Source organism: Delphinus delphis, chromosome 1, assembly GCF_949987515.2.
Source record: "Delphinus delphis chromosome 1, mDelDel1.2, whole genome shotgun sequence".
Classification (NCBI taxonomy): Eukaryota; Metazoa; Chordata; class Mammalia; order Artiodactyla; family Delphinidae; genus Delphinus; species Delphinus delphis.
The window spans coordinates 28292506-28318910 of NC_082683.1; the positions used below are offsets into that span (position 1 = coordinate 28292506).

Genomic DNA, 26405 nt, shown 5'->3' on the forward strand with positions numbered 1-26405 from the left:
CATGTGGAATGGTGTGGGAATAGGCGAGGGAGCATCACTGAGTGCCCCTCAAGAGCACCCTCCCACAATCCTCAGCGGGCAGCCTAGCATGGATATTAGTCAAGCAGGTGTTGCAGGAAGCCAAGGGTGAGGGATTTGGGTGCTAGTGATAATGTAGAACCAGTACAGGTGGGGCTGGGTGGCATAAGGGTTCGGAAAGAGAGAGAGAGAGACAGGGGGGATGGTACAAACCATCCCTGGGCAGAGAATGGAAGCAAGAGAGAGAGTATTGGATGAAAGTTAAAGTTCCCAAAAGTAGAGCTTGGAAGTTTTTTCTTGTATGTAAATTGTTTTGCAAGCCTACTTGACTGGGGTTTGATCAGTAAATGAAGAATGAATGAAAAATATAGATCAAAGGAGAACTCGGAGAGAGAGGAGTGGGGAAGAGAGACAGGCAGGTGGGCAGGTCGCTGGGGGAGTAGGTGAGTATAAAATAGCTGGACAGGGCTTCCCTGGTGGCGCAGTGGTTGAGGGTCCGCCTGCCGATGCAGGGGACACGGGTTTGTGCCCCGGTCCGGGAAGATTCCACATGCCGCAGAACGGCTAGGCCCATGAGCCATGGCCGCTGAGCCTGCGCGTCCGGAGCCTGTGCTCCGCAACGGGAGAGGCCACAACAGTGAGAGGCCTGCGTACCGCAAAAAAAAAAAAAAAAAAGCTGGACAGACAGACCAACTCTCTTCTCCCTAAACTTGATCTTTCTAGACCCAGTTATATTCTCTGCATTTCTCTTCTGTTTCCTTCCTCTGCCTCCTCCTGTTCTCTAGGAGCTCAGCGCCAAGGCTGGAGTGGGGCTGGGAAGTTATTTTGTGGAGGGCTGGTTCTGAGGGCTGGCACCGGGGTGGGAGGGAGCAGCTTCAGGGATGCTGGAGTGCGGTAGGCAGCTGAGACAGAGAGGGAGAGGGGGAGGGAGGCAGAGGTGCCCTAGGCATGGAAGCTGCACAGGTGTCAGAGACAGAGACTTAATGATGAGCCCGAGGTCCACCTGCACAGATGAGCAGGGCTGGGAGGTGGAAGCTGTGGGGAAACTGGAAAAGGGACACATTCATTTTTCAGTGCACTTCTCTCTCCTTACACACCACACACACACACACACACACACACACACACACACACACCCCTTTAATAAAGAGCCAGAGGCTTACTCTGTTCTGGCTTTCACTCCATTTCCGCAAAGGACCCTCTGGGAAAGAGGTTGTAAAAAGGGGCCAAGAGGATCTTGGGGAAGAAATGGAGCTGCTCTCTCCCCTGGGCTTTGCCTGTCTATGCACCTGCCTGGGAGAGACCCAGCCAGTCAGGTCTCTGGTGAGCTGGGATTGCAGCGAGGGAGGGTTAGAGCACCCAGAGCAAGGCCAGGAGGCTGACTGGGTGCTCAGCTCAGGAGCAGGCACTTGGCCAGAACCCTAAGCCTCTGGAGCCCCAGCTCAGCCCCTCCGAAGAGGCCTAACCGCAGCCTGGGAAGCTCCTCAGTGCCCCCTCCCCAACCCTAACACACTAGCGTCATGGGAACCCAGGACACCCACTGAACCCAGGGCCATTAGCTGCTCTTCTGGGTCCTCCTTCTCTGACCCTGGAATTGGGACAGTGGGGGCAGGGCTGAGCTAAACCACTGCACAAGCGAGGGGCTCCGCTGCCTGTAAGGTCAGGTTCTCAGGACCCCAATTCCAACCCTCACAGCCCACAGTCATTCACATCTGTTCTGGAAGAGCGACTAATCTATGGGAGTTGTACAAACACCATCCTAACAACCAAGTGTGTCATGCCCAGTTCCTGGCCCTAGGGATAAAGACCTTCCCTCTGCTCTCACCTGCTTGAGGAGGGGTCCAGCAAATACACATCTGCCCACCCGTAAGCTGGAGACTCCCTTATGTAACACCTGTGCCTTCGAGGCTATATTCAAATAACAATAATCCCAGCCCCTATCCTGGGTGACCACAGAAGTCCATCCCCTCGCTCTTGTATTTCTGAGCTTTCTGGGAAGTGCTTACATGTTCCTCTAACTCATTGCTGGCCACTCAGGGAGCTAAGTATGGTTGTGAGATTGTGGACTGTACAACTCTAGTGTACCATTCACATAGACTATGATGATCATATAACCATCTTTGTACTTCTTCCAGTCACCACTGGCTGTCAAGTCCACTGACACCAGTTCAGGTTCTCCTCTCTCTCTCTCTCTTTTTTTTTCCCAAAAGGCACTGATTACCCAAGTCAAAGAGGTGAATCCTTCCAAAATCAGAATTTGAGTTTTTGTAACACCTGATTCGAGCTGTCCATGCTCATTACTTGTAGACTTGTTTTTTGGTGGTGGGTATAAGCTAATTATTTTGTTAGTCACCAACCACAAGTAATTCATTTTTCAATTAGGACTTATAAAGCGCCACATCACCTAAAGAGTTTTTTGGTCCCTAGGCTCAGATGGCTGGTGTAACTTGTGTGCTACTTGCTTGCAAATTGTGATGATGCTGAGCGTGGATTGCGTGAAGTCACTTAGGTCTGATTTGTCCAGGCAAGTCAGGGATGGACGCACTCTCACAAGAGTGGAGCTTGTGGCAATCACTTTTTTGGTTTGTTTTTATGTATGTGGTAAACTACACATAACATAAAATTTACCTTCCTCATAATTTTTTTTTTGCGGTACGCGGGCCTCCCACTGTTGTGGCCTCTCCCGTTGCGGAGCAAGGCTCCGGACACACAGGCTCCGGACACACAGGCTCAGCGGCCATGGCTCACGGGCCCAGCCGCTCCGCGACATGTGGGATCCTCCCGGACCGGGGCACGAACCCGTGTCCCCTGCATCGGCAGGCGGACTCTCAACCACTGCGCCCCCAGGGAAGCCCCTCTTCATCTTTTTTTTAATCTTAATCATTTTTAAGTGTACAGTCCTGTGGCATTAGGTACATCCACATTGTTGTGTAACTAAAACCACCATTCATCTCTAGAACTCTCTTTTCATCTTGTGAAACTGAAACCCCTTACCCACTACACAGTAACACCCCATTCCTCCTGCTCCTTGGCCCCTGCCAACCACCGTCTACTTTCTGAATTTGACTATCCTACATTATCTAAGTGGAATCATATTTGCCATTTAGTGACTGGTTTATTTCACTTAGCGTAATGTCCTCTAGTTTCCTCCATGTTTTTGCATGTATCAAAATTTCCTTCTTCTTTAATGCTGAATTATATTCCATTGTACATATAGACCACATTTTGTTTATCCATTCACCCACTGATGGACACTTGTGTTGCTTCCACCTTTTGGCTACTGTGAGTAATGCTGTTATGAACATCTTTGAGTTCTTGCTTTCAGTTCTTTTGGGCACTTACCCAGAGGCAAAATTTTCTGGATAGTATGCTAATTCTATGCATATTGTTTTGAGGAATTGCCCTACCATTTTCCACAGCAGCTGCACCATTTTATATTCCCATTAGCAATATACAGAGACTCCAATTTCTACACATCTTCACCAACATTTGTTCTTTCCTGGTTTTGTTTTCCAAATTCTAATGAGGTCAGCCTCTGCTGACTGGAGGGCCTAGTGCAGGGAAAGGTAGAACAATCAGTAGTCTGGAGAGACTTTTGGAACAGGCTTCATATTTATGAAAAGCCTAAATTTTGTACTTCTAGTTCCAATGAGATTATATATAGGTTTGGGGTTTTTTTGGTATCACTATTAAAATAATTAATTTATTAATGGAAGCATTTAAATTATATCACATTTGGGAGTTCCCTGGTGGTCTACTGGTTAGGATTCTGGGCTTTCACTGCCGTGGCCCAGGTTCAATCCCTGGTCGGGGAAATGAGATCCCGCAAGTGTCGTTGCGCGGCCAAAATAAATAAATAAAACAAACCTTTGGAAAAAAACAATAAATTATATCACATTTAAAGCACACTGCTTTGGTATTAGACATTTTTTAATATACCCTGGTCCCTCATATAAACAAAAGTGGCCTGGGCTCAGTCAGCCTCGGAGAGGCCCTGATTGGTGGCCCTTTAGAAAACACTAGTCTCGAGCTTCCCTGGTGGTGCAGTGGTTAAGAATCCGCCTGCCAATGCAGGGGGCATGGGTTCGAGCCCTGGTCCGGGAAGATTCCGCCCGTGCACCACAACTACTGAAGCCTGCGCTCCTAGAGCCTGTGCTCCGCAACAAGAGAAGCCACCGCACTGAGAAGCCACCGCAATGAGAAGCCCACGCACAGCAATGAAGTAACCCCTGCTCTCTTCAACTAGAGAAAACCCACTTGCAGCAACAAAGACCCAACACAGCCCAAAATAAATAAATTAATTAATTAAAAAGAAAAAAAGAAAACACTAGTCTCAACTTATGTTGTCATGCCTCTGTTCCCTTTTCTGTCTATTCTTCCTTTTCCACCCCCTCCATGTAGGCCTTTATTCCCTCAGATGCAGTCTCTGCTCTCTGGCCTCTCATCTCCCATCATCTTGCCTACTGCCCCACGTCCACCTTGATACAACAAACTGTCCCCAAATCTTCATCTCTCAAACAAACTTTTCTCCCAAGCCCAGATATGTGCTTCCAACTGTGTAAAGTGGGTTCCCAGAAAATAGAATCTGAGGTGGAGCTCTGCAAGCAGGAAGTTTATTGGGGAGGGCTCTTGGGGTCAACATCAGTGGGGAAGGGGAGGAGGTAGAATTGGGCAGTTGAAAGAACCTAATGGTCAAAACAAAGCCACAATCAATCTTAAAATGAGTTCTGGAATGTGGTCCTGCCTTGAGGAAGGGTGCCTGGCCTTTGTATCCCCACATTGGTCAGTCGTTGATGTTGGCTGCCTGGGAAGGCAGTGTGACCTTGGGCCAGGTGACTCTCTTAGTGGAGGACAAATACAGAGAAGGACTCAGCTGAGAGCTCTCAGCCACCCACACTTCCAGAAATGGGGGAATGACTGTTTTGTCCCTGAAAGAGGGATCCAGGGGATGTACCACAACAGTCGCCACTTGGACATCCTTGGGTACCTCAAAATCAATATGCCCCAGATTGAACTGAACCTGCTTCTTTTCTGGGTTTCGCTCACGTTATGACCAAACTCCTAGGCTTGTCGGGTCTGAGTCAGTTATCCTCCCTCGCCGTTACCCTGCAACCAACTGGTACTTCATCTCAGAGAGGGTATTAGACTTTGCCTAAAGTCTCTTGAATTCATCCCCATCTCCTCCTTTCCCACTATCACTGGCCTGGCTCAGGCCCTCACAACCTTACGGCTTCAACTGCCTTCCAATAGGTTCAGTGGAAAGAGCCAGTTAGCACAGAATAGGTGTATATTAAAGGTTTATTGGGATACTGTTTAAAAAAAGAGAGATACTCAACCTCACTAGAAATCAGGAAGAAAGGAAGGGAAAAAGGAAGGAGGAAATGAAAATAACAGTTTAATAATATATAGTTAATTGTAGTATTATATATAACAATATATAACTTAGTTTATTAATTGTTATGTATACAATCATATCTAATCTTATTAATTTTGTATTCATTAAATTTGCAAAGTTTTTTTTTTTTTTTTTTGGCTGTGCCACAGGGCATGCGGGATCTTAGTTCCCCAACCAGGAATGCAACCCGTGCCCTCTGCAATTGAAGCGCAGGGTCTTAACCACTGGACCACCAGGGAAGTCCCTGCAAAGATGTCTTTGAAAATGACTCCACGATATCTCTCAAGAGCAAAAAAGACACTCTGATCCAGGAATTCTAACCCTGAGAATCTACCCCAAACACAGTTGGCCCTTGAGCAATGTGGGGGTGTTTCGTGGCGCTGACCCTCTGAGCAGTAGAAAATCTGCATGTAACTTACAGTCATCCCTTCCTGTTCATGGTTCCTCTGTATCTGCAGTTCTTCATGAAGGGATTCAGTCAATCACATGGTCCTGTAGTATTTACTATTGAAAAAAATCTGCATTTAAGTGCACCTGCGCAGTTCAGACCTGTTTTGTTCAAGGGTCAATTGTAGTTTGAAATATGAGGGGCAACATGAGGGAAAATAGGAACAAAGATGTTAATTATAAGCATTATTTATTAGAGTGAAAAAAACGTTGGAGGCAACTTAAATGTCTAATAGAGGATGAGTTAAGTAAGCTGTGGTTGGTTCTATGTAACGTTATAAAATCATTAAAAATAATGGTCAAAAAGTCTGTGCAACAGCATGGAAAGTGATTACTGCAAGGTTAAGTCAAAAAATTAGGATTCATCAGGCTTATACATTACGATTGCATGTAAAAAAATACGATCAGGGAAAACAATCTGAAAGAAAATACACCAGCATGATAAGAGTCCTTGTATTAGAGAAAAGTCATGCCTGATATCTTTAGCCCCTCTCCCCTCACCATAATCTCCCCCTCATTCTTAGATGTTGACAACGTTGTTTTCTTAGTATGTAAAGTACTACAGAAATGCAACTTCAAGCCATCTATATGGAGCCATCCATAATCCTACAACCTTATTTTTCAAACTTGTAGTTGGTGGCCTTATTACTTTTATAATATGAGATGATATGATATATAATGTAATATAATTATAATATAATAAATTAAAATGCATCAGTATTTTTTATTGCTGGGTAGCAGTCCATTGTATAGGTATGCCACATTTGTTTATCCACTTATCAGTTAATGGACATTTGGGTTGTTTCCACTTTTGGCTATTATAAATAATGCTGCTATGAACATTCGTATACGTGTTTTTGTGTGAATATATGTTTTCAATTCTCTTGGGTGTCTATGTTCTAGGAGTGAAATTGCTGGGTTGTGGAATCATGGTAACTCTATGTTTAACCTTTTGAGGAACTACCAGATTGTTTTCCAAGCAGCTGCATCATTTTACATTCCCACCAGCGGGTCATGAGGGTTCCAATTTCTCCACATCTTCACCAACATTTGTTATTATCCGTTGTTTTGGTTATAGCCATCCTTGTGGGTGTGAAGTGACTATATCACTGGCGTTTGATTTGCGTTTTTCTGATGGCTGATGACGTTCACCATTATTCATTTGTAACCAAAAGCACTGTTTTTTTTTTTAACAAAAGAAGCTTGAACCCCTACCATTATAAAAGTAATTCATGCACATTATTAGATATTTTGGAAACAGATTTTTTAAAAATTAAACTACACCCAAATAGCACCATCTAGAGGTAAAACCACTGTAAATATTTCAGTGTATTTCCTTTGAATATTTTTTCCTCTCTATTCTTTCTAGAATATGGTTGAAGTCATATAACATTTTCAATTTTGCTTCTGGCTTTTTCACCTAATATGATAAAATGGAGATTTTCTCAACCTCTTCCTGAACATTACTAGATATTACAACTGCCTTAGCCATTCCCCCATTGATGGACCTTGGTTGTTTCCAGTTGTATTTAATACTGCAAATAATGCAAAAATACAGTGTTTTGATATTGTTTTTGATCTGTGTTCCATCTGTCCAGTAAAGCTGAGATCTTTCTCTTCCCTTTCAATCCATCCACATCTTTCCAGAACAGTACTTGGTACAGAGTAAGACTTCTTTTTTTTCTTGTTATTGAGACATAATTGACGTACAACACTGTGTACGTTTAAGGTGTACAACATAATGATTTGGCTTATAGACATCACGAAATAAGTTTAGTGAACATTAAGTTCACAATAAGTTTAGTGAACATTCATCATCTCATATGGATACAAAATAAAAGAAATACAAATTTTTCCTTGTGATGAGAACTCTTAGGACTACTCTCTTAATAACATTTGTATATAACATACAGCAGCATTAATTATATTTATCATGTTATACATTACATCCCTAGTACTTATTTATCCAATAACTGGAAGGTTGTACCTACTGACTACCTTCTTCCAATTCCCACCCCCCCACCTCTGGTATCCACAAATCTGATCTCTTTCTATTAGTTAGTTAGCTTGTTTTTAAAGTATAATTGACCTACAACACTATGTTGGTTCCTGGTGTGCAATATAGTGATTCAGTATTTCTGTACATTTCAAAATGATCACCATGATAAGTCTAGTTACCATCTGTAACCATACGAAGATATCACATAATTATTGACTACATTCCCTACACTGTACAGTTCACACTCATGAGTCATTTATTTTGTGACTGGAAGTTTGTGCCCCTTAATCTCCCTCACCTATTTCAGAGTAGATTTATTGAGACCTTATTACAGGTCAGGCACTGTTCTAAGCGCTGGGTATATATCAATGCATTTAATCCTCACAACTTCCCTGTGACATAAGTAGTATTATTATCATCCCCACTTTATACATGAGGAAGTTGAGGTGAAGAAATTTGTCCAAGGACATCAGCTAGAAAGGGACCGAAGTAGAATTTGAATCCAGGCAGCCTGGCCCCAGAGTCTGAACTCTTAACCGTCAGCCATACAGCTTCCCTATGATGGTGAAGGTAACGGGAATTGGAGATAGGATGACAACCAACAGGGCTTTAAGGATGGGTTGGTCCCAGGTTTGAAATTTGGCACCCAAGCTCTGTCCCTTAGTTGGGAAGGGAAGGTCAGGAAGGCTCGGGAGAGGGAAGCGATTCAGGTGCAACTCTCAGGACAGGAGTTTCCAACAGTCCCCAGCCTGGCACCTTCCTCTTAGCCCACAAAGCACCGGGGTGGTCTTTCTCAAATGCAAATCTGATCCTGTCACTTCCCTGCTTAAAGCTCTCTATTGCCCTTGGGATAAAACACCCAAGCCCTTAGCTGGACAGCAAGGTCCTCATTAGCTCCATCTCAACTCCCCACCTGGCCTCTCCTCTCCACCTGGCTTCTCCTTTCTGCCTCACTTGGGGGTCCTGCACACTCCACCACACTGCATCTCACTCTTGTACCTTTTGGACCATTGGCCTAGAGAGCTCTTCCTTACCTCACCCCTACTCAACCCTGCTTTGGCCCTGCTCACTCTGAGTCTCTGCTTAAACGCTCCTCTCTTCTAGAAAGCCTGCTCCAAACCCCTCAGACTGGACTGTGTTCCCCTGCTAGACCCATACTTCCCTTCTAACACTCACCACATTTCTTGTAATTGCTTTTCTTAAAAACAACAATACTTTTAATTATAGAAAATTCAAATATAAGAAAACAAAGAGAACGTTTTCACCACACAACTTCAATTATTAGCTCACACCAATCAGGTTTCACCTGAACTCCCAACAACCTCCCTCCTCCTATATTATTGTTAAGCAAATAATACAGATCATTTAATTTCATCTGAAAATGTTTTATTTAGCCAGTGTCTCGAAAAGATAAGGACTTTAAAAAAATCATAGTTACAATATCATTATCATGCTTTTAAAAAGCCAATTATATTTTTTTCTTTTTTCAACGTTTTATTTTGAAAAATTTCAAACCTACAGAAAAGTTGCAAGAATAATTCAATGAACAAACCTAAATTTCTCACCTAATTCACCCATTGTTAATATTTTGCTACACTTGTTCGCTGAACCATCTGAGATTAAGTTGCAAATATGAGATTTTGCCCCTATACATTTCCATATAGATTTCCCCCAAACAAGGAGACTCTTCTATGTAACCATAATATGATGACCATATTCAGGAAACTTAAGCAGATACAATAAAATATGTATAATACAGGGACTTCCCTGGTGCTCCAGTGGTTAAGACTCTGCTCTTCCACTGCAGGAGGCACGGGTTTGATCCCTGATGGGGAATTGGGAGCTAGCATGCCTCACACGTTGCCAAAATTTTAAATAAATAAATGGTTAATTCATGTTAAAAAAAAATATGTATAATGCAATCCATATTCACATTTTGCCAAATCGTCCCAATGCTGTGCTTCACAGACATTGTCCTTTTTTCAATCTGATCCAGAATCATGCATTGCAGGTTTAGTTGCCTTGTCTCTTTAGCCCATTTAATCTGGAACAGATCATTCTACTTTCATGACATTGATATTCTAAAGAGCCCCTGCCAGCTGAGCCTGACCTTGAATTTAGGTCTGTCCTGTGGTTTCCCTTCTGGTTCTTCATTCCTCAGATTCTGCATCTTTGGCAGTTGTGCTGCCTAGGAGATTGTGTCCATGTTAGGGGGTGGATGTCCATTTTATTTCACTATGATGACATTGATTTTGATTGCTTGGTTTAGGTGTCTTCTAATTGCTTTTCAACTTTTAAACGGTCTGGGGGCTTTTTCCTGCTAGGCTGTGAGCTTCATGAGGGCAGAAGCCATGTCTGTTTTCTCCATCTCTGTATCCTCCTACCACAGCAGGTTTAGACTGGAAAGGTGCACCCACTCTGCGCCAGCCCCGTGCCTTTCCCTCGGTTCAGCCTCACTGCCGCTTAGGGAAGGACTAATTGAGATCTCAGATGAGGAAAATGAGGCTCAGAAAGACGCAAACCCCTAACACAGCGATTCCCTCAAACTTCTACCTGAGCTGTTCCCTCCCTTTTTTTTTTTTTTTTTTTTTTTTGGCGGTACGCGGGCCTCTCACTGTGTGGCCTCTCCCGTTGCGGAGCACAGGCTCCGGACGCGCAGGCTCAGCGGCCATGGCTCACGGGCCCAGCCGTTCTGCGGCATGTGGGATCTTCCCGGACCGGGCACGAACCCGTGTCCCCTGCATCGGCAGGCGGACTCTCAACCACTGCGCCGCCAGGGAAGCCCCTGTTCCCTCCCTTTTAAGGCTCTCCCTTTGGATGGCACCTGGGAAAAGTCCCCCATCCCCCTAAAAATAGCTTTCAATGGAAACAAATTCCCAAAAAGAAGGAATCGCATTAGCTGTCCAGGGCCTTGGGGCTGAGGGAGAGATGTGGGAAGCCTTATTTGCATTTTTTCCATTAACAAGCTGGAGTTGAGCTAGTTTGCCTGGGGAGATAATTTGAGAGGGAAATCTTTGCATATTTTATTTAAAAGTACGCAGCGATAGGCGGGCAATAAAGCAGAGTGTGGCGATTAGGTGAGGCCTCCAGGGGGCGGGGGTGGGGTCCTTTCCCTACTCTCTCTATCAACCGCCCCGCCCCGCCCGTCACTGTCCCTCCCACCCCCACCCCCTTACCCCCGTTAGTCCTGGGAACCAGCCTCCTTAAAGGAACAGCCTCCTTAAGCCTCAGAGCCGTAGGGCTCAAGCCTCAATAACTCTTGACGTTTTCTAGCTGATAGAGTTCAAGAGGGAGCTGAACTGCCCTGGGAGAGAAGAAGGATGGTAGGGGGTGGACAATAGAAAGGGGGCCAGTGTCCAAAGCTGAGACCGTAGCCCTGTGGTTCTAAGTGATTAGGAGAGAGAAGTGGGAGGGATACCACCCCTATAGGGGGCTTTAAAAATATGAGGGAGGTGTTTTGTTCGTCTCAAGTGTGTAGGCAGTCCTATTGGTATCTCATGTCTAGGGGACAGGGGTGCTAAACTGGGACCCTGCCTAGGACAGTCCCACTGAAAGAATTATCCAAATGCCAAGGCACTCCCACTGAGCCAGTAATTCTCCCTGCACACCTGAGCAACCCTTTCCTTTACGTCCTGCCACATTGTTGCCGTGGGATTCAAGGCAGACCTGGGTGAGACCTGGGCAGTTGAGTGTTTAGTTGAAGGAGTAGAGTCCTTGCTCCATTGCAAGCTGTTCAACTTTGTGCAAGACACTTAGCATCTGTGACTGCCTGTTTCCTCTTCTATAAAAAGGCACACCATTGCTTACCTCCCAGTGTAGTCATGAGAAAGCAATGGGGAAATAGAGGGAAAGGTTCTATCAACTATAAAACTCTGATCACATATAATGGGATATTATCACAATGCGGAGCAGAGCCATAGGCTGCTAATTTAGTAACGGACTTCTGAGGGTAATTAACCTTCTCTGGGTGAAGTTCATTAGGCGTGATGTAGCCATTCAGACTCCCCATTCCCAAAATGCACACGGGCATGCACAAATGCACACACACAAACTAGAAGATCTCAGTAATAATTAGGGGAGTATCTGAGTGTCTCATATAAAAGGAGTTTCATTATGGAGATCAAGGTGGTGATTGTACCTGAGACAAGTTAGGGGAAGAGAGGTCAGGAAATCAACCTAGAAGATTCTGCTCCTATCTGGGTGAGTTTTGGGGGTAGGAAGGAATTCAGGGGTGAGGGGTGTTGTAAGTCCGGGGAAGCCGTATGAGGATTTCAGGTACTCTAGGCACAGGAAGCGGAAGAGATAGCACCTTCCCTTCCCTCCATTTTCCCAAAGAAGGAGGAAACAGGCATCTGGAGCATTAGCTGTAAAGCTGTAGCATGAAGCAGACGCCTGCTACCATGTCTCCCTCCCCTTTCCACCCCAATGGCAACTTCCCATCTCTTGCTCAGTTCCATTGAACTGGTCCCAGGTGAGTCGTGGAGATGCTCCCTATCTTAGAGAACCCTTTCTGGGTACAGATGAGCCTGTTTCTCAGGCAAGGAGTCTGAAACCTTGTTTCTTTCTAGTAGGCATTTGAGGGGAAATGTGAGAAGAGAGAGTACTGTGTCTGTCCTGCCAGAAACGGAACCTACCTAAAGAAACTTTGGTTTACTCACCTATAAAATAGGATAATAAAATAGGGTGACATGGCACATAGGAAGGCTTGATACAGCTTGGTCATTCTTTTCTCACCTGTATCCCTTCACTGCTCTTTATCTCTACCTTGTTCCCTTCCAATTCTCCATCCTCTTTTCCATTCCCCATTCCCATCTCAGCTCTTTCCCATTCTGTCCTAGAGCACCCTCATTCACAACCGTTCCATTTTTAGGACCTCCCGTGGAAAGTAATCCCAACCTTGTTAATACAAGCAACATTTACTTTTCCTTTTCTTAAATTATTAATAATCACAAACAATAAAGATTACCATTTCAGTAGCCTCCATTAAAATTAGTTTCAAAACAGCATAACAATTTCACTGTTTAGAAAACAAATGGTCAATTACTGAAATTAAAACACTTGCTTCTAGACGGGGTAAAAAATAATATCAAGGCAAATTAACAAAACAACAACAACACATTGGGCTGTAAAATATTTTGCAATTTACAAAGCAATTTCAAGAGCATTATTTAATACTCACAGCAATCCTGTGAAGTAGATGGTACTTGCTTTCCTACCCCTTTCAAACAGGTGAAAAAACGAAGGCTCCAAAAATTTAAGTGAATGTGTCTCTTGTTCAAAGCCTAGTGAACTTGAAAACAGACTCCAAAGCCAGTTTTCTAAGGGGTACAAGGAAGAGGAAGGGAATAGGAATGGGGAAGAGTCAAAGGTTGGGTGGGGGGGGTGAGGAATGGGTATGAGACTGGGCATGGATTAAGTGGGATGGGATAATATGTGTAGGACAGGATGCTAAAGGGAATGAGATTGGGATGGCGATAGGGTAGGAGAATATGAAGATGGTTATAAAGGCAAGTAGGGAGTGGTTGTGGGGCAACGTAGAGTTGAGGTGGTGAGAGCACTGATTCTGCAGCCAGATTGCCTGGGTTTGAATCCTGGCTCTGCCTCCTACCAGCTATGTGAATTTAAGCAAGTTGCTCAACACCCCTGGTCCTCAATTTCTTCATCTGCAAAATGCAGATGATAATAGTATCTTTCTCCTAGGGATTAGATGAGTTAACACAGGTAAAGCACCAAGAACAGTGCCTGTCCTGACACAGAGTTAGCACTCTAAGAAAATACTCTTCTCCTACTCCCCTCTGCCTTCTCCTCTTCCTTCTTCTTCTTTCTCTTATTGCTGTTGTTGTTAGGACGATGCTTTGGGCTGAAATAGAGAAGTGAGTTGGGAAAGATGGTATTGAGAATGGGGAGAGGATGAGCTGGCCACAGGGATAGGAATAACACACAGATGCAAGTAGGAATAAAATTGGGGGAGGGGGATGGGGAGTATGGCATTGAAACCCACCAGACCCACCAGATAAAAGAAGCTTTGAACTTCTTCACAGGAGTTTGGACACAGACATGTACATCTGTGTACACCTGCATGTTCTGGACTGAGCCTATGTTGTTGGGGTCCTGCAGAACCAAGTTTAGTTGATATTAAGCAGGGAGGGTCTTTTGTGGGAGTATTGTTGGTTCCCATAATGAAGCCCAGTGGCCTGGTGCAGAAGCCCTTTCTTCAGAGGACTGGCTTCTGGGGTTCCCAGTCTGTACCCATTACTACCCCATACAGTCCCAAGCTCTGAAGGTTCTGAATGTACCTGAAGACAGAGGCTTGTGTGACTCACAGACAAGTGGGATACTTTACTGAGTTTATTATACTGCCCAGCATCCCAGGAAGTGATGTGATGTCTCAGGCCAACCTCACGAGAGCAAGCATTCATAACAGTTGTACAGGTAAAGCCTCGCTCCTCATTGCAGTTGCTGACTCAGAGACTCCTCTGTCTCTTGGACAGTGCCCTGCTTCTGAACTCTTGGAGGCTCCTGGTTCCTGGGTCCCCAGGGTAAGTCCTCTTCACTTTTCCTAGGAGGTTGGTTACCTACTTTTACTCATCCTCCAGGTCACATCCTCCACATCAGCTCCTCTGTGAACACTTTCCTTTTTTTTTCTTTTCCTTTATTTTCTTTTGGCCTCCCCCGAGTGGCTTGCCAGATCTTAATATCTTAGTTCCCCGAACAGGGATTGAACCTGTGCCTTCAACAGTGAAAGCGCAGAGACCTAATCACTGGCCTGCCAGAGAATTCCCTGTGACCGCTTTCCTGATCATTCCCTTTGAACTTGGAAATCTTTTACTTCCCACCTATTAGAACATGTTTTAGAAAGTGCTTCCACAGCACCATGGACAGATTTGTATCAGCACTTATCACACTGTACTCTTATTACCCGTGTCTGGGTCTCCAGGGATTGACTGTGAAGTTCCAGTGGTCTGGGACTGTGTCTGATTCATCTGAATCACCACTGCCTACCAGAGGGGCTGGAACATGGTAGACAGTAATAAATATTTGTTGAATATAGGAATTTCCTCTCTGACTAAGATGGGGGCTTGAGAGCATCTTGGAAGCAGGTTCCTGGGAGGAGGTGTCTGGTGACAATGGTGACAGGAACAGTGTGACACAGACATGTTTGCAGACTGTGGGGTTCTGAGCTTCCTGGGGATGTGGTCCATCCCGAGAGATCTGGGACAGAGACAAGCGTGTCCAGCAGCCCTGAGGATTCACGCACCTGGAGTGGCCTCTGTAGCCACGGTGGCCTGAGGAAGCCCAAGGAAGGGCAGGACCACATCAGCTGGGGAGGAGCCCTGCTGTCCTGCGTGTGGCAGGCATAGTGTGGGCAAGGCTGAGCCAGCATGCACTGTCTCTGGAGGATCTGGCTTCCCACTGCCCTGTAGTTCCCTGGACCTTGGGGTTCTGAAGGATGGTTCTGTGAGGAACAAGGCTACTCAGAGATTTCATGAGAAAAAATCTCCATGAAGGCTCTTGAGAAAGGTCTTTGTGGACTAGACAGTAACTTGAGAACAACAGACCCTGGGGAAAGATCAGGCCAGTGAGGATGTAGCAAGCAGGCAGAGAAGGCCTTGCGAACCAAGCGAAGCAATTGGAGAGCCTTGGAAAGGTCTGAAGTTGGAGGAGTCTTACGGAAGCCCACTCCAGAGTAGTGTGGTGAATGGAAGGGAGGGAGCCAGGCTAGGAGCCCTTCCAGTTTTCTGGGTGAGAGATGACAGTGGCCTGAACCAAGACGGGGAAGCTGGAGTGGACAGGAAGGCATGGGCTAGAGAAGCGTTCGGAGGCAGAAGGGATAGGACCTGGTGACGGGTGTGAGGAGTGACTAGGAGGACCAAGGCTTACACCCCAGGTGACTGAGTGGGGTGAGCAGATTTGTGGGTGACGAGATGAGCTCAGTTTGGGACATGGGAGGTTTGAGGTGCTGTGGGTCATCCGAGGGGAGCTGTCAATTGGGCAGTTGGAGGCAGAGACCCTGCTGGAGTCCAGAGGACGGGTGGAGGAGATCCCAGGAGGAGTAGAGACAGGAGGTCCCAGGGAGCCCAGGGAGCATCAAGGTCTAGCGAGTTTCTTGCCCTGAGAGCTGTCTGAATACTGAATGTTGGGGGCTGGCCAGAGGAGTCCAAGAAGCTTGAGTAATCAACCCGGGTCCCCTCCAGTCCGCTAACTTGCACCCGCTCACACGTGTCGACCTACGGTTCCAGTCCCACATCTATGCTCTCACTTGCAGGCCCACATCACTCGCACAGCCCTACATTGGCAGAAGGCGCACCCCTCAGCCCTCTCTCTCTCTCTCTTCCCTCCACAGTCCCACCTCTCCCTGCAGACCCTGGGGTTAATCTTCCCCCGCCCCCAGATTAGGGGTACTGCCCCTCTTTGTGCGGCCCAAGTGCCCGAGGCGAGAGACCTGGGAGGCTTGCGGCCATCCGGGCAGCTGAGTTGGGGAGGGCGGAGAGGGGCGCGGGGGTGGAGACACAAAAGGGGGGCGGGATCCCGGCTGCAGCTGTCCCGCGAGGGGCCGGGACAAAGGGCCTGCTGGCGGGCCCGCTGGAGCCGTTTTCATGCTTGTTGGGATTAGGCGCAGGAAACGTCGCTCGCAATCGTGCGGATCAACAGTCCCGTGAGCGCCGGCGCGTGGGGCGGGCTCGGCTCCACCCGCCCCCAGCTTTGTGCTGAGCCCTCGGCTCCAGGCGGCGCAGGGGTCCGGGGAGGCCGCCCCTTTGTCCGTGCCTTTCGGGGGACGAGCCCCGCCCGGGGACCGCTGGACACCAGCTGAACGCCGGCCTCCTGCCCTCTCCTTCCTCCCCAGCACGGAGCACTAGGGCTCCACCTTGCGCCCCATTATGGGGCAAGCTCACGGCCCCCCAAGTACCGAGCCCCTCGGACTGCTACCATCCCACGGCCCGAGCCCTCTTTCATCCCCGGTAGGGGGTGGGGGGGTGGGAGGGTGTACATACAGGTCCTTGGGGGACCTGGCCCCTCCCCCGGCCCTGACCTCAGTATGATGATTCCCCTTTTCCCTGAGCCACCTCCCTCCTCCCGCCGGCCAGTCCCACAACCAGCCGAATCTCTTCTCAAATCTACTGGAGATAAAAAAAAATGGAGCAAGTAGAAGATCGACCGCCCCTGAGCCTAGGGGCTTGGGAAGAGGAGCTGGGAAGGTTAAGGTGTGGCTAGAAGCCTTCAGGCCTGGAGACGGCAGAGCAGACACATTTCTAGCTGTCCGGCGCTGGGGCTGGGAGAGGCTCGGGGGTCTGCGGCGGTGTGCAAACCACCCCCCACCCCGGGCTGGGAGCACTTTTATTTCTGAGAGGGGTTGGGGAAGGAGGAGGAAGCACGCGTGTGGGTCTGTGTCCAGGAGTGTGTGTGGGTGTGTGTGTGTGTCTGTGCACGGGCGCAGTGCATAGGCATGGGGTCTAGTGCCCCTGTGTCTGTGGGTGCCTGGTGGGTGTGGGCATGTATATGAGCGTGGATTTGAGGTCTGATTTGGAACACCCCCATCTCATGCTCCTCACCACCAACATCCCCATTAAACTCACTGGTCTAGGAGTCAAGGCCCTTTAGCAATTATTTTTAATATACAGCACAAGTGCCCAGCTGCATCTCCTAGGTCTGATGACCTCCCCATCCTCTCCTAGTCAGATAGTAACAGCTGACATTTATGGACGCCTTCCTATGTGCCAGGCTCAGCTCTAAGCCCTTTACATGTGTAAACTTATTGAACTCTCACAAAATGCTATGAGAGAAACACTAACTGCCCCATTTCACAGTTGAAAAAAGTGAGGCACAGCTAGTAAGTGGAAGATCCGAGACACCTGGGTCCAGTCTGCACCAGGAATCACTATGCTTTGTTGAGGCACAGCTAGTAAGTGGAAGATTCGAGACACCTGGGTCCAGTCTGCACTAGGAATCACTATCCTTTGTTGCCTCAACTTCTACTCATTCTCTAGGCTCTTCTTCCTCCAGGAAGTTTTCCTTGATCAGGTGTTCAGAGATCTCATTGCTTTCCTGTTCTTGTTACCTGTTCATGCTGTGATTAGTGTGAAACACTAACACTGGGTTTGGGGTGTGGCCTGTAGGAAACAGAGGCTGGCAGACATGTCACAGGCTGCCATCAGGGGCCATTCAATCTCCTTAGAGATAGCCACTACAGACCTTTCTCCACTTATAATGGGGTTCCATCCCAATAAACCCATTGTAAATTGACAGCATTGTGAGTAAAAAATGCATTTAATACACCTGACCTACTGAACATCATAGCTTAGCCTAACCTACATTAAACATGCTCAAAACACTCACATTAGCCTACGGTTGGGCAAAATCATCTAACATAAAGCCTGTTTCATAGTAAAGTGTTGAATATCTCATGTGATTTATTGAATACTGTACTGAAAGTGAAAAACAGAATGGTTGTGTGGGTACAGAATGGTTGTAAGTGTATCGGTTGTTTACCCTGATGATTGTATAGCCGACTGGGAGTTGCCTCTGCCCAGCATCCCGAGGGTATTGAGAGACTGACTATCATACTGCATATCACCAGCCTGGGGAAAGATTAAAATTCAGAATTCAAAGAAGGTTTCTACTGAATGCTTATCAGTTTTGCACCATCAAAAAATAAAGTCAGGGCTTCCCTGGTGGCGCAGTGGTTGAGAGTCCGCCTGCCGATGCAGGGGACACGGGTTCGTGCCCCGGTCCGGGAAGATCCCACATGCGACGGAGCGGCTGGGCCCGTGAGCCATGGCCACTGAGCCTGTGCGTCCGGAGCCTGTGCTCCACAGCGGGAGAGGCCGCAGCAGTGAGAGGCCTGCGTACTGGAAAAAAAAAAAAAAAAGTCAAAAAGTCATAAATCAGATTCTCCTAGGTGAACTGGGGAGTGAACCTGGCGTCTGGCCCTCCATCCGACATTCCAGGGAAGAGGCACCAGAGACCATCTGCGGTTCCCATGCACAGGAGTCTTCCTCCCAGAGTAAAAATGGGCCAGAAGGAATGAAGATAATGAGAAGGATTAGTGAGGTACAGGGGATCTCCAGCCCAGACATTTGAAGAGAATTCAGCGAGCAGCAAAAATTCTGTGGAGCTGCAGAGGATGGTAGCCCTCACAGCCGAGGGCTGCAGCGACACCGGCTTTCAGAGTGGTGAAGACTGCTTTGAAAACCAGAACACATCAGGAAATGACAACTCACTAAGGAGTAGAGTTGTGCAAAAGAGAACAAGAAAAGGGCAAACAGGGGGAAGAGCAAGTCACTACTGAGCAGGATTCTCGATCGAGAGACACGTCAAAAGGTGCCTGGAGAGGAAGTATGGTACAGTTTATGAGTTTTGTAGGGAACACAAAACAACCCTTAAGTATATCATCTGGGGCATTTTAATAGCAAGTTACCTGGCTCTGGTGATTGCAGCCTGTGTGCTGAACTTTTGCAGAGCCCTTCCTCTTTTCGTGATCACGGTGGTTGCCATCTTCTGTGTGATCTGGGATCACTTCATGGCCAGATATGAGTCTCAAATCGCTCAGTTCCCGTCTCCTGGCCAAAGGCTTCTGGACAGCCATTGGTTCTGGCTGAAGTGGGTGATTTGGGCCTGCCTGATCCTGGGAGTTATTTTCTGGCTGGTCTTTGACACCATCAGATTGGGCCAACAGCAGCTGTTGTCCTTCGGTGGACTCCTAATGTACATTATCCTGACATTTCTATTTTCCAAGCACCCAACCAAAGTTTACTGGAGGCCTGGCTTCTGGGGTATTGGGTTACAGTTTCTTCTTGGGCTTTTGATACTAAGGACGGAAACTGGATTTATGGCTTTTGACTGGTTACGGAGACAAGTTCTGACGTTCCTGGAGTACACTGATGCTGGCTCCACATTTGTCTTTGGTGAGAAGTATAAAGACCACTTCTTTGCATTTAAGGTCCCGCCCATCGTGGGTTTCTTCAGCACTGTGATGTCCATGTTGCACTACCTCGGACTGATGCAGTGGATCATTAAAAAGCATTCCCGTGTCCACATCGAAGCAGGAAGGAAGGAGAGAGGATGCAACAGGAAGTCCCCATTCTGAGGAGGGCACCACAGTCTCTGGTGGGAAGGACCACTACAAATTGGGACCATCAACCATGTTTGTTTGAGAGGATGGATGGGTAATGCTAGTGACTATGGGAACATCTCCTGTTGAATCTGTAGTTCCTTCTGGCAATAGATTTGTTGGACAGAGAGTCTCCACTGCTGGTCCAACCACATTTACCATACGTCACCAAGTCCGAACTCCACACAATCATGACCACTGGGTTCTCTACCATTGCTGGAAGTGTCTTAGGTGCATTTATTTCTTTTGGGGTTTCATCCTCTCACCTGTTAACTGCTTCAGTTATGTCCACACCTGCAGCATTGGCTATTTCTAAACTTTCTTGACCTGAGACAGAAACACCTAAAATAACCCTCAGGGAGCACCCTCATCGATTTCCCTGGTGGCGAACATCGCTGTGAATTTGATTGCCTTTCTGGCCCTGTTGTCTTTTGTGAATTCAGCCCTTTCCTGGTTTGGAAACATGTTTGACTACCCACAACTGAGTTTCGAAGTAATATGCTCCTACATCTTCATGCCCTTTTCCTTCATGATGGGAGTGGACTGGCAAGACAGCTTTATGGTTGCCAAACTCATAGGTTATAAAAGACATTCTTCAATAAATTTGTGGCTTATCAGAAACTCTCAAAATTGATCCATTTAAGGCAAGAGGGTGGACCCAATTTGTGGATGGTGTGCAGCAATATATGTCGATTCGTGCTGAGACAATTGCCACTCATGCTCTCTGTGGCTTTGCCAATTTCGGTTCCCTAGGCATAGTGAGAGGCGGGCGGACTCACATCCACAGCACTTACCAGCACTTCTGTAGACATCAACTACCATCATGTTTTGGAGAATGCCTTCAACTCCAGCTCAGTTAGAAACACAACCAATGTAGTATCTTGTTGCCAGAGTCTACTGAGCAGTACTGTTGCCAAGGGTCCTGGTGAGGTCATCCCAGAAGGAAACCATAGCCTGTATTTGAAGGACTGCTGCAATTTGTTGAATCCACCAACACTAAACTGCAGTTGGGTTCCTAATACATTTTGAGTTCAGCCGCTTCTCCAACAGAACTCTAAGTACAGGTGCTGAATTTTCTGCTTTGGGGAGGAAAAAAAATGCTATTTCCACAGATTGATACTTCTGTCATGGAATCAGCTTTAATTGGAAAGAAGGAAAACAGGATGAACACTTCAGTCTCCAGTCCCAGAAATGTTTTCTGTCTCAGAAGGAAATTCTAGAGACAATGCTGAGATGCTTCTTAATGAAGTGCTCATCACCAATGCTCTTAATAGCATAAAGACTAGGTTTTATGAGAAAACACAAACACTAATGACTGGAATAAAGGGGGATTCATACAAAAGAAAGAATGTGAAAAAGGTTTTGGAATACCTTAATTTATTTGTGTTTTCATTTTTGTTCATGCACAAGAGTAATTTTTTTTAATCCATGTGTAAATAGTTGATTTGTGTTTGTGTGTGTGTGTGTGTGTGTGTGTGTGTGGTGATGGTGTTGATGATGAAGTAGGGATCTAAATGCACAAAGGACTCTTTATCTCCGAAGTACAATATACTAGGATATTTCTAGTTACTTTTTTAAAAAAATCATAAATCGGGGACTTCCCTGGTGGTCCAGTGGTAAAGAATCCACCTTATAATGCAGGAGACGCGGGTTCAATCCCTGGTCAGGGAACTAAGATCCCACATGCCACGGGGCAACTAAGCCCGTGCTCCACAACTACTGAGCTTGCGCGCCTCAACTAGAGAGCCTGCGTGCTGCAAACTACAGAGCCCACCCGCTCTGGAGCCTGCACACCACAACTAGAGAGAAGCCTGTGCGCCACAAGGAAAGATCCCGCATATGCCTCAATGAAGATCCCACGCAGCCAAAAATGATAAAATAAAATAAATAAATCTTCTAAAAAAATCATAAATCGAATCATCATAAGTCGGGCACCATCTGTACACAGAGCTCCGATATGATATGCCACATCTACTAGGGCTTGGGAGCCCACCTACCTTCTGCAGTCTCCTTATCCCCGTAACTCCTTCACTCCTCATTCCCACTTCACTCCCTGCCTCCCTGCACCCCAGGTTTTAATCCCATCCCCTCTGACAACACTTGATGGTGCAGACCTATTTGGGGTCCCTGGAGAGAAGGTTTCCATGGACCCAGACCTTTCTTCTCCCCAGAGGACCCAGCCCTGCACTACCTCCCTGCCAACCCCTTCCATGCTTCCTCCTGTCCCTCGGGCCTGCTCAGGCCTCTGCTGTGTGCCTTGACCTGTGGGTCTCTGGGTCTCAGCCCCAACCTCATCCCTCATTCCTCCTATTAAGCAAGTCTCCTCAGGTAGGACCAGAAACCTGAGTTAGACTTCCCTGCTCCTGGTCCTGGGGTTTCACTCTGGCAGGAAGGGGAAGGTGGCTCACTGGCTAAACCCCTCCCTAGTGTATGGAACTTCCCCACTCTTCTCACTGGCCCAGGGACTAAGAAATCCCCACTCAGTGACTTTAAAACAACCTCCCAAGTATAGAAGTCTCCGGCAGAGACCTTCACAGAGGGCAGCTGCAGCTCCCCCTCTCCTTGACTGAGCGGCTAATGCTTAGTCTTTTGGATGCAAGTCTTATCTACCTGCGCAGGCAAGACTTGCTCAAGGGCAGGGCTGGCACTGTAGGGCTTTGTGCAGGGGGGCCTTGATTGTTTTAATGCATACAAAGCATCTTCAGACCCATTTCCTCGTTCAGTCTGTACAGTTGTCACAGGCAAAGAAACAGGGGCAGTCTAGACAGTCACTGGACCAGGTCTTCTCCACCCAGGTACAGCAGTAGCCTCAGAGCTTCCCACTATCAGGCCTGATGGCCAGCGTGCTTGATTGGAAACAGCAATTCTTGGCTGGGTCAGCTCATCCACTGGGGTCCTGCCTCAACATCCCGGCCCCAAACTCTGCTGGCCTGGCTCCAGCCCTGACTTCCTGCTCTTGTCAAGCTCCTTCCCTAACCCACCACCACACCAGGGTCTGGGTCTGTCCCTAAACCCAGGATTGGCAGGGCTCCTGTCAACGTGCAATTCACCACACTTGTTCCTTGGTCTGGCTTTCGCCTTTTTCTCAGCTCAGAAAGCTCTCTTATGGAGAGGAATATTGGCAGCTTTATTTTTTAAAAGCCTTTTTAAAATGATGTCTTTTAAATTTTAGATTCAGACTCCTTAAGGAAAAATTTGGTTGTTTTTCTGTGAAAAAGTTAAGTGTGCATCACAAAAGCACTATCTATAATAATAATTCTCATTAACATAGTTTACTATGTGCCAGGTACAGTATTTTGCATAGTATATATCCATTTAACCCTTGCAACAATCCTATGAGGTAGTTACTACTATTGTCTTCATTTTAAGATGAGGAAACAGGAGAACAGAGAAGTTAATTGATTTGTCCAAGGTCACAGAGACAGAAAGAAATGGCGCCAACATCCAAATCCAGGGGTCTGGCTTCTGAGTCTGTGCTCTTAACCACCGGTTTTACTCAGAAAAGCCTTCATGCATTCAGGAAAGGGGCCTTTTCTGAAAATTCACCCTCTTGTGCTCTGAGGGCCTGATGTTGTCTTGTTAGAAATCCTCACAGTTAAAGTTATTCAAATCTAGTTACAGCCATTTGCTAGAACAACGTCTCTTAATAAATGGAACTTATTAAAACTGGTCCAGTATCAGGACTTCCCTGGTGGTGCAGTGGTTAAGAATCCGCCTGCCAATGCAGGGGACACGGGTTAGAGCCCTGGCCCGGGAAGATCCCACATGCCGTGGAGCAACTAAGCCCGTGCACCACAACTACTGAGCCTGCGTTCTAAAGTCCGCGAGCCACAACTACTGAGCCCGTGTGCTGCAACTACTGAAGCCCGCGCACCTAGAGCCAGTGCTCCGCAACAAGAGAAGCCACCACAATGAGAAGTCCACGCACTGCAACAAAGAGTAGCCTCCTCTCGCCACAACTAGAGAAAGCCCATGCGCAGCAACAAGGACCCAACGCAGCCAAAAATAAATATAAAATAAATAAATTTTTTTTTAAAAAAAGAGTCTGCTCGCCAATGCAGGAGACATGGGTTTGAGCCCTGATCCGGGAGGATCCCGCATGCTGTGGAGCAACTAAGCCCGTGCGCCACAACTACTGAAGCCTGTACACCTAGAGCCCGTGCTCCGCAACAAAGAGAAGCCACCGCAATGAGAAGCCCGCACACTGCCACGAAGAGTAGCCCCCGCTGTCCACAACTAGAAAAAGCCCGCGTGCAGCAACGAAGACCCAATGCAGCCAAAAATAAATAAATAAAATAAATAAATTTATTTAAAAAAAAAGAAAAAGAAATAATGAGACACACCTTAAAAAAAAAACAAAACTGGTCCAGTATCGTTTCTGTTTAGATGTCAAATGTCGAGATAACAAGAATTATTAATGTCCTGGGTCACTGTTTCAGCAAGAAGTATACTTTGTGAGGTTTAAAATATATATACCTTGTTGGGGAGGGATAAAAGGAAATATTAGATTTCTCTGAAATGTTTCCATTTTTATAAGTAGAATTAATTTTTATTTGTATAATTTAAAACAATCAATAAAATATGCCTTTATCTGATCAATCAAAATATGCCTCCTGTAGCACGAAGCCTCTAAGATGGCCCCTGATGAACCCTCCCCACCATGTACTCAGAGCCTTGTGTAATATTCTCCCTTTAAGCAACCTTTTTTTTTTTTTTTGGCGGTACGCGGGCCTCTCACCGCTGTGGCCTCTCCCATCGCAGAGCACAGGCTCCGGGCGCGCAGGCTCAGCGGCCATGGCTCACGGGTCCAGCCCCACCGCGGCATGTGGGATCTTCCAGGACCGGACCGGGGCACGAACCCGCGTCCCCTGCATCGGCAGGCGTACCCTCAAGCACTGCGCCACCAGGGAAGCCCGCAACTTATTTTTAACCAATAAAATATGGCGACACTGAGGAATGTCACTTCTGTGATTAGGTGGCAGGAAACTGTGACTTCTGTCTTGTTAATACTCTATAACTTTCTTGGCTTGCATGATTTGATGAAGCAAGCTGCCCACATGGAAGGAACTCCATGATCTCCAGCCTACAGCCCTCCGGGAACTGAATGCTCCCAACAAAGGAGACCAGGGACCTTGGACTGACATCTTTTTTTTTTTCTTTTTTAAAGGTCAGTATGCGGTGTTTTTCTTTTTTAATTTTAATTAATTAATTCATTCATTCATTTATGGCTGCGTTGGGTCTTCGTTGCTGTGTGCAGGCTTTCTCTAGTTGCGGGGAGCGGGGGCTACTCTTTGTTGCGGTGCAGGAGCTTCTCATCGCAGTGGCTTCTCTTGTTGTGGATCATGGGCTCTAGGTGCGCAGGCTCAGTAGTTGTGGCGCACGGGCTTAGTTGCTCCGCAGCACGTGGGATCTTCCCCGACCAGGCTCGAACCCGTGTCCCCTGCATTGGCAGGCAGATTCTTAACCACTGTGCCACCAGGGAAGCCCCTGGACTGACATCTTGATGGCAGCTCGCTGAGAGAGTCCTGACCTACAGAAATTGTGATTGTTTTAAGTCACTAAGTTTTAGGGTAATTTGTTATGCAATAGTAAATACTACAGTACTACACCAACCGCAGTTGGTTGAATCCAAGGAGGTAGAACCATGGATATGGAAGGACTGCGTATATGGAGGGCTGATTATACGTTACACACAGATTTTCGACTGCATGGTGGGTTGGTGCCCCTAACTCCTGCGTTGTTCAAGGGTCAACTGTAATATACTTTCTTTATAAAAGTATTGAATTTTTTGGAAACTAATTTATGAATCATCATACAAACTAATGTAAAATAGAAGATCTAATCTAGATTGGCGCCAACAAATATCTGAAGTCATGTACATGTACTATAACTACATCTGTGTCAGAACCATCTAAGGACCCTGACTCAGTCTTTCACAATCAGACCCCCCTTCAGGGAAGTAGTGGCTCCAGGGCAGGTTGAGTATATGAGTGTGATATAGGAGTGTCGGAGGTGCACATGTGTCCCTCACAATTGACGCCCCTCCCTTTCAGGCCCAAAGGTGCCTTAGGACAAGGACAATCCCATATGGGGCTCTTGGGCAGAGGCCAAAGTCTCCCCCGTCAGACTGAGAGGCCCGAAGAAAGATTCCCCCCACATCCACCTCCCCATATCCCCCCATGAGACTGCCAGCCAGAGCAGACTGAATTCCTCCCCCCAGTGTCTTTCCCAACACCCACGCCCCAGCTCCCAGCCCAGAACCCTGCTCAAAAGGGGAGCTCAGACAGTGAGGAAAAGAGGCCACCTAACAACAGGTAGAATAGAAACACAAACCCAAGAAATGAATTTCTTTGCCCCAGTTTATCTTCGTTGGTCCAGAGGCCAGGTTCACACTCAACATGCAAAAGTGAGACGCAGAGTTCCCAGGGCCATTGCTT

At 46.9% G+C, this 26405-nt stretch overlaps 1 pseudogene; it reads left to right on the forward strand.

The window, feature by feature from the left end:
• Window positions 1–20997, forward strand: part of LOC132429846 (solute carrier family 28 member 3-like) — a 63953-nt pseudogene extending 42956 nt beyond the window's left edge.
• Window positions 20998–26405: the final 5408 nt, after the last annotated feature.